Source organism: Talpa occidentalis, unplaced genomic scaffold, assembly GCF_014898055.3.
Source record: "Talpa occidentalis isolate TD23 unplaced genomic scaffold, MPIMG_talOcc4v2.1 talOcc4.10, whole genome shotgun sequence".
NCBI lineage: Eukaryota > Metazoa > Chordata > Mammalia > Eulipotyphla > Talpidae > Talpa > Talpa occidentalis.
This window is the reverse complement of record NW_023600993.1, coordinates 29,544,326-29,550,660: the sequence shown is the minus strand read 5'-3', so window position 1 is coordinate 29,550,660 and position 6,335 is coordinate 29,544,326. Positions and strand designations below refer to the sequence as shown.

At 37.5% G+C, this 6,335-nt stretch overlaps 1 long non-coding RNA gene across 1 annotated transcript; it reads right to left on the bottom strand.

The window, feature by feature from the left end:
- Positions 1 to 1,563: 1,563 nt before the first annotated feature.
- On the bottom strand, positions 1,564 to 5,907 carry LOC129145483 (uncharacterized). Its single transcript, XR_008551106.1, has 4 exons — positions 5,840 to 5,907; positions 4,058 to 4,255; positions 3,298 to 3,374; positions 1,564 to 1,721 (listed from the first exon to the last, which is right to left on the bottom strand). It is a non-coding gene; the product is annotated as an uncharacterized LOC129145483 (long non-coding RNA).
- Between the last annotated feature and the right edge of the window lie 428 nt (positions 5,908 to 6,335).

Sequence of the window (6,335 nt, the reverse complement as noted above, 5' to 3'; positions counted from 1 at the left end):
GGCGGAAGTTCGGGGCGCGAGCGACGAGGTCGGGGCCGCCTCGCTCCGGGCGTTGCCGGCCGCCGCCCCGCAGAGGGTCGGGGGGCTCCTGCCGCCGCCGCGGTCTGGGCCACACGCTCCCGGCGGCGCCGGCCGCGAGCCTCCCCGCGCGCCGCCCCGGAGCCCCCCACTGTCGGGGCGTGGGGCTCGCGTCTCCCCCGGCTCTGGAAGTGAACTACCTGGCGAAGGCGCCTGCTCGCCTCGCTCCCGAGGGCTGTGAGCTCGCGATTCAACAAGTCCTCCCGAGTACCTGCAGGGATCCCGCGGCTCAGGGGAGAGAAGTAGCTCAGAGCTCTGTCCACTGGGTTATTTCTTGGGTTGTTTTTATCGGATTCCACCCTGCTACTTAATTTGCAATAGATTTATTTGTGGGAATTTAATGTCTTTGGAGGAGGTGCATTTCTGACATGGCTTGCGAAACCCACCTATGTTTATAGAAGTAACTGTCCACTAGGTAGGTTCTAATTTTTTTTTTAAAAAAAAATTCTTCAAAAATATTTTCTAATTCGTTTTAATAGGATCTGCATTTCCCTTGAAAATGTCTCCATTGTAATCCAGCAAGACTGGTGTTTGTCAAAGTTGAAACAATTATGATGGACTCACTTTCTCTAGTCTATTGTTTTATGCCTATTTTTCCTTCAAAACAATGGAGAGAGTACAAAAAGCAGCAGGGAAAGTTATTTTAGGGCTTTTATCCCAGGACTATAATTAATGCATGCAAACAATAGGTCTTTATACATAGGTACAGGCAGGAAACCTACTTACTCATTCACTGATGGAATAGGATATGTAGTTTTAGACATAGCTAATGCATTAAGGTCAAGGTATTCTTTAATTCTATTTTTCCCATCTTAAAGATATTTTACTAAATACGGCGGTAATGTCCGCTATGTAGCGCATGTGGGTCCCTGCAGTGGAAAAACTACACACACTAAAATGATGGTCAGTGAGATCCATTGTCTAGAATGACTTTCTCATTTGTAGCTTTGCTAATAATTCCATAGAATTAAATATCGTTGATGGCTATGGTTTAACTCGGCTGGATATAGTTCAAACATCGAGCAGAAAAAGATATTTTATCGAAGCATTTTTTCTAACTCAAAAGTATAAATGGCATTTCCAGATACTGGTCTCCAATTTTAATTATATACAGAGTTAAAGAATGTATGCTGGATTTGATTAAAGTCGTACATTTAAAATCAAGTGACTGATTAATCACTATTAGAGCATATTTTGGTTATGAGTATTTCCTTTTTCTATGTTTAGGTGTTTTCTAAATGTCTTTTGTGTTGATTTTGAATAAAGCATATTGTTAAAATCCATTAAGAAATACTTGTACTGTTAGAACATCTACAAGATAAAAGCACTTCTACATTTGTATATTCTATTTAGCTACCAAAATAATGGAAGCATATTGCTATAATTTAGGCATCTTAATCTAAATTCAAAATTTAAATTTTAAAATCCCTAATAATAATTTTAGCAAACATACCTTATTTCAGGGAAATGTAAAATGTGCAACAAAGCAGTAAGCTGTTTTTCCAGTCAAATTCAAGTGTACTGAGGAATTACTGGATGACTAACTTTAAAACATTAGTTGAATTTTGCAAATTGCTCAGAATTTTTATTCTCTCACAATATTCAAATTGTTCCAGTTCAATCAAAAATGAGGTGAATAACTTCTGTGAAATAAACACAAATACTATGATTAAACCAACAAGACATGCGGCTGCCAAAATACCTGGTAAGTTGGTGAAATAAGTGATTTTGAAAAATTATCTTTAAAAATTGATCTTTGACAATAGGTTATATAAACAAAAACATCTTACACATTTTCCTTCCAGAGCCAGACATTTGGGTTTAATATAAATTAATCCATTTTGTGAAACTGCAAGATAAATGGTTTTCTATTTCAGACTGTTAGTAGAAACCAAGTGTTTGCAGCTCTAGCTGATTTAACACAGGAGGTATTAATTGTGATATCAAACCATTGGTATATCAAGCAGTGGCTACATGGAGCCAGAACATAAAGTGTCCCTACGTTAAAACACATGCTTTGGAATCACCTTTAGGCACAGAAAGAAATGCCCAGATTTTTGTTTGCACTTCCAACCGAAACATTAATCAAGCCAGCACTTGTAAAGAAGGACCGTTCACTTTTTGGATAGTTAACACTATCAAATCCATTAATTAAACATTTAGTGAGCACCTAAGACAATGGGCTTTCTTTACATAGAGGGAAGTGGATGACTGGCTCTTTTTGATAAGGTCCCTTAATGTATAATTGTTATTATTAACCAACCCTACTTGAAAATAAACAGAATGGTAGAAAACAACAGCTGTGAAACCAGGGTGTGGTCTCCTCTGGATTCTACACCCAAATCTCCTTGGGAAGAACTCTCTCCCAGCGGAAAGGTAAGAACTAAATAATACCATCCATTTATAAACAATCCCAACTCTCTAAGAAGTTCTGTTAAAAACATTTCTTTTTGACAACCTGAAAACTGGACAATAATCAGGATCAGCCTTTCATTTAGCAGTTCATCAAGTGAGCTATTTATAGATTGGGACTTTTGATTTGCAATACTTCATCTCAGGGTTCAATGTTATCTTTTGATTTCTTTCCAGCTGAACAGGCTAAGTAGTTGTAAATACCTCTTGTCAGACTACATGGTTGGCTATTCTCGCACACAGAAGTAATCTAGGAACCCACTGGGCAAATTCGTCCGAGAGCCACGGTGGAAAGCTTGCATCTGGTGTGCGCTGCAGAGCAAGGGAGGGGCAGCGAAGATGGTGAGAGGGGAAGGCCATGGTGCTGGCGGTGTCAGCAGCCATGGTAGTTACGTTCATGGCTGCTTCAGTTATGCCCAGGAACACCCTTCAGACTTGGAGTTATGTATTCTCAAGGCCTTCACTGGTTTGACACTACACTTCACTGGTTTGCCATACTATGGAAGTATACTTTAACCGCTACCATGGAAAATGTGAAGGAGAAGCAATGGAGACATCATCCATGATACTCAAAGAGCACAAAGGTATATGTTTCTCAGTGTTTCTAAGAACTAAGACAATTACTACCGAATTGCTGAGAAAGCATGCTTTGGACCCAACACACACACACACACACACGCACGCACACACACACACGCGCGCGCACACACACATACACACACGCTATTAAAATTTTCAAAATGGTTGCAGATACTTCATTCACAAGAAGGTTAAAGGCGTTTCCCATCGCAAGGAGGATTAACTTACCGGAGGATTCTGGGACTGCAGATGTATACTGCGGTAAAATCCTAAATTCATCGAAAAAAATCATTTCTGGACTCCAGCTGCTAAAAATAATAGAATTATAGTAAATCATGGATAAGATTAAAACACTCTATTTTCACATTCCAAAGTGTGCAGGAAAAAATGATTCTTTTTACTCATTTTTTAAACAATGCAAATTTTAAAAGTAGCTTTCCTTTCCACAGCACGCAGCGCCATGAAATCGATAATTTTTGATCTTTCGGTTAGTAGGCAACATGGTGAGCTATTGCAGGGACTGCAGGCAGCAGACATGTTCTTGTCAGCTAAAAATTTTCATATTGTTTTTGAATCCATTGAGATTTGTAGATGTGATATCACCGGTTTTTTGTTTGAGCTTGCATTAGGCTAGAGGGACGCAAACCCTTAGTTTATCGACATATCCATGTCTATTGCTTTATATATATTAAAAACAGGGAGTCTTACTGGATCTTAAACAAAAAATTATGTAAAAGGAGTGGCTGGTGTGATTATAATCCCATCATGCAGGGTCCACGGTTCCCATTTAGTGAAATTTCGCAGAGGGCAACTTCTTAAGAACATCCCTGCTGTGCAGAGTGAAAAGCATGAACAAACCAAAGACAGAATTCATCTGTGTTTATATTTTACAAACAATGAAAAACCTACTCTTTGTATGCCTTTTTTCCCCCACCTTATTATTTCATGAAAACTGCAGCATTTTCCCCGCCCCCATCTAAACACTCACCACCCAGCACTGCAGTATTCCGTCCCTTTTTTGCTTCTCCTTCGTCTTCCTTTTCGCTTTCACAAATTCTGCACGCGCCATCTTTGTGTGGGGTGATTCTTTGCTAATTTCAGTTACCCATTCTCTTACAAATCGGTTCAGAAATAGAAAATTATAGTGTGCTTTAGGGCTTAATTTGCCTAAATTTCTTTCAGTCTTCTGTTCTGACAGAAAAATGGAATCGACAGGGAAGGAGGGAGCCAAAAAAAAAAAAAAAAGATATTTCTATTATTGCCATAACCTGTTGTATACAGTGGTGATAAAAAATATTATTAACATAATAGCAACAGCTGCAGCCTAAATAGAAGCTATGAGATAATTAATGTGCTACAACAAATTAATTTGCTGCAGGTGCCTCAGCTGTGAACCGAGTAACCCATGCCATATAAAGTCTAAATACAATTATGATTCCCCCCACACGCTAAAACAAAATACAGAGCAAAATGTCTTGTTCAGTAAATATTATGCTTGCCTATTGTTAAAAAACAAATCCTCCTCCGTCTCTTTTCCCCCATCTTCTACCAACCTATCTCAAATGGTTAAATCATCAGTAGGTAAGTGTGGAGTTGGGGAGTATGTGTGAATGTGTAGGTCTGGAGGTGGAGGGTATGACATTTTTGAACATAGAAGTTCCATGCTAATGCTTAGTTGGAAAACGTATGAACCAGCAATAATTTCTTTTTTAAAAATTAGGGCTTATAATATTTACAAGATCTATTGTTTTAAAAACAAAAATTTATGTTTTCATGTGTATGGCTAGATAGAAAATAACAGTGTTGAGCAGTAGCCCATCTGCATTAATTAAAAAAAAATCTAACAAAAGCGGGAAATGTGTGTCTAGTGTGCACTCTTCACTGATGTGAAAGAGATTTTTTTTTTTACTCTCACTTGCTGTCAACTTGAGTGTTTACGGAGAATGGTCACAGGTTATATCACAAGTGTGTGCCAGAAATATACTGCACCAGGGCAGCATGGACAGGGGCCTGGAGAAGGTCATAGTGCCAGAAGCAAATGTCCATGTTCTACTTTGCACCATTCAGCAAAAAATAACTTTGGACCTAGAAAAGTAGAGAAATATACAGATTGATTTTTTTTAAAGCGACTTGACTAAAAGAATCTTCACAGAGTAAGAATATAGTCATTTCTGATTTTTCTCCCAGTCATGTCATGGAAATGTTTTTGCTGAAGGTTTAATTTGTGGTTTATTAAAAAGTCAAAAACTGTAAATTTTATTATGTTTTAAATTGATGTCATTGGTTACTGAAATTTGCTTGATTAGAGTGTCTTAAATTGTAAAAATATTAGGACTAATTAGTTTCTTCTACAATGCATAGATTTTTGAAACATATTGATGTACTTTTGCAGAATTTTTCATTGTAGGAGAAGATACAGAACTATTCAAGCAGATCACTATTCCAGTTATACAAACAAGGGACATGGCATTTGGATGGATTTCCATTAAAATATATTCTATTTCACATATTCCTTTCAGGTGGACAAGGAAGGGTTGTACCATCATTCTCTATTCGACGATGCTGTGCATTTGTTGTATCATTTCTCATGCCGTTACGGACATGCATTTTACTCCATCTCTTTTGTTTCTATTATAGCTTTCCTCTTCATAATCCATTTTCAGATTGCTCACGTTTTGAATTTACAATTACAAAATTTGAGTTGGGGCAACAGAGAAAAACAAAGATCCTACTGGGTTTTCTTTTTAAAAGAAGAGAAAGAAATACTAACTCTTTGATAAAAACAAGAAAAGTTGATAAATGTGGAATATATATTTCTCCTCTGGGATTTTCCAGGAATTTTCACATCAGCCAACTGTGTTCGGCACAAATGGGACTCTCTGAAATCATACAGTTCTATAATTAGGAAATAAATTTGATAAAAGAAAAATGCTTTATTTTCTGTGGCCTTAAGGGATCATTTGTTCAAATTATTCTTTCATTTCATATAAATGATCTTAGAATCTAAGCTGTAAGAAATCTAGGTAGTAAATGTCTGATACACACATCCTTTTTGTGGCATAACGATCTCAGTTCTTTCAAGCCTCATATGTCTGTTTTCAGAATATTTATTCTTAGATTGTCAGTACAAGTTATATTGTGTAGATTCTAAACAATGAAGAAAAAATGGTGGTGTCAGCCAACTCATTTTGGCATGGTTTGTTACATAGGAAAAGTTAACTAAGATAACTAGGAGGAGTGAATTTTGGGCTTACCTTTAAAATACT